Source organism: Lontra canadensis, unplaced genomic scaffold (genome assembly GCF_010015895.1).
Source record: "Lontra canadensis isolate GAN:19392208 unplaced genomic scaffold, GSC_riverotter_1.0 scaffold71, whole genome shotgun sequence".
Taxonomy (NCBI): Eukaryota; Metazoa; Chordata; class Mammalia; order Carnivora; family Mustelidae; genus Lontra; species Lontra canadensis.
Genome location: NW_022631065.1, coordinates 7,199,628 through 7,201,845, shown reverse-complemented (window position 1 = coordinate 7,201,845; position 2,218 = coordinate 7,199,628). Strand labels below are relative to the sequence as shown.

The 2,218-nt window shown below is 38.9% G+C and overlaps 1 pseudogene; it reads left to right on the top strand.

Annotated features, from left to right (window-relative positions):
• The first annotated feature begins 737 nt into the window (after nucleotides 1-737).
• On the top strand, nucleotides 738-1,236 carry LOC116881068 (annotated as a pseudogene).
• The last annotated feature ends 982 nt before the right edge of the window (nucleotides 1,237-2,218 follow it).

The window sequence follows — 2,218 nt, the reverse complement described above, 5'->3', positions numbered from 1 at the left end:
GCAAACCCTTGGTAGTCAGACCCTACCAGAGGAAATGAGGTAATAGCCATACTTCCTTTCAGTAAAGAGATCCTTTCAGCAGGTCATCTGCTCATTTACAGAGAGTGCTTAATCCACAGAAACCCTTACCTTAATGCCCGAACATACGGATGGAAAAACTCTCTTCTGTTACAAAGGCAAGAGGGATAAAAATCCCGTGGGCATCTCCTTCTGCACATAGTATTCTGGATGAGGAAGAAAAGGAGATTGACAGGGAAAGCCAGTGATTAAGATGGAAAAGATCTTCAGCAAGGGCCTTTTCAAGCACCATTGGAAACATTTCAGCTTCTTCCTGCCAGCTTTGGAGAGAAACACACATAAGCGCACACACTACCTGTATATGCTTTTATTATGATTATTTGCTCTTGACAGGGAAAGGGATTGACAATGAGATTAAATAACTTGTCTCCCTTTCACAGTTATTATAATCAGGATCAGAATTTGAATGTGGTCCACCTGGCTCCAAAAGTGTGTATCCTTAATTACTCTGCAGCACTGTTGAAAGAAACAAAAAAGATACTTTTGCTTTGAAAACAGGGTTTTTGGACAACTGACAGTGTGTAAAAGAAAGAAACTTAAGTTTTGCCATCCATTACTCTCACCCCCCAACCCCGTGTCACTCTGGCTGCACCTTACTTGCTTGAAGCTCCAGGCTCCTGCTAAGCTAGCACTACTGTTGTCTCTCTCCAACGGCCTTCATGATCATGTACTGGGACCTCATCAGCTGTGATGAGATGTTTACCATCTACAAGATCTGAGAGATCGTGGACAGGCTGGGGCTGGAGGTGGAGGTGAAGGTGGTCAGTACGATCTCAGAGGATAATACTGATGACTCACTCATGGGTGGAAATGCCTCCACTGAAGACACCAAGGGTGAAGGTATGGAAAGCGCAGTAAACACTGGTGTTGATATTTATTGTGAACCATTACTTACAGAAAACCACCTTCAAAAAAGAGGCCTACAAGAAGTACATCAAAGATTACATGAAATCAGTCAAAGGCAAACAGGCCAGAAAGCATAATGATGGGGGCTACAGACCAGATCAAGCACGTCTTTGCTAATTCAAAAACTACCAGTTCTTTATTGGTGAAACCCTGAATCCAGATGGCATGGTTGCTTTGCTGGACTACTGTGAGGACAGTGTGACTCCATATATGATTTTCTTTAAGGATGGTTCAGAAATGCAAAAATGTTAATGAATTTGGTTGTTATTTGGATGTTATCACCTGTTGTCATAACTGACTACTGCTCTTCATCCACACAACAACCAGGACTTAGGCAAATGGGACTGATGCATTCTTGAGCGTTTCCTTTATTTTGACCTTGATTTATTTGGAGCAGAGGCATTATTTTTAAGAAAAAAAAAAGTCATGTAGTTTATCTAAAAATAAAATGCATTTAAAACTCAGAAAAAAAGAAAGAAAGAAAGAAAGAAAGAAGGAAGAAAAGGAAAGAAACTTAGGGAAAAACCTCCCTGAGGACCCTTAGGCTTCTTTATAAAATCTTAGTGTTAATGGTACTTAGTAATTCATTTTCTAAAAGCAAAAATGAGTAGAGTTTTAATACTTATATTTTGTGAGAGGTAGAACTCATTACTTGTTCGAGAATGTGAAAACTAGTATAGTTAAAAAAAAAAATAGAGGCATCCAGGAAAGTAATGAATTCTAATAGGATATGCCAGGTTTGTACTAACAGGGTTCATTCTATTTCTTTCACTCAGGAATGATTAAATATCTGACCAATGTTATGTAAAGTTTGTTTATGTTTTCAATGAAACACTGTTTTAAAAAGATATTACTTATTTATTTTCAAGAGATAGAGAGAAAGAGCAGAAGCAGAGAGAAGAGGCAGAAGCCCACTCCCCCCTAAGCCGGGAGCCCAATATGGGACTCAATCCCGGGATCCTGGGATCATGACTTGAGCCAAGGGCAGCCACTTAACCCACTGAGCTGCCTATGAGCCCTTCAATCAAACACTTTTTAACCTACAATCTTCAGTGCTGTATTTACCACAGTTGGTAGATGAAAACAAGACATTTGTTTTTGCCTGAAAAAAGCTTACAACTTAATTAGGAATAAAACATACTTGAGGAAAACCTGAAGAGCAATTTTCAATTAACAGCATATGCAAAGTAAAGCAATCAGAACATGTAATATAGTCAATATAATAATTGAAAAA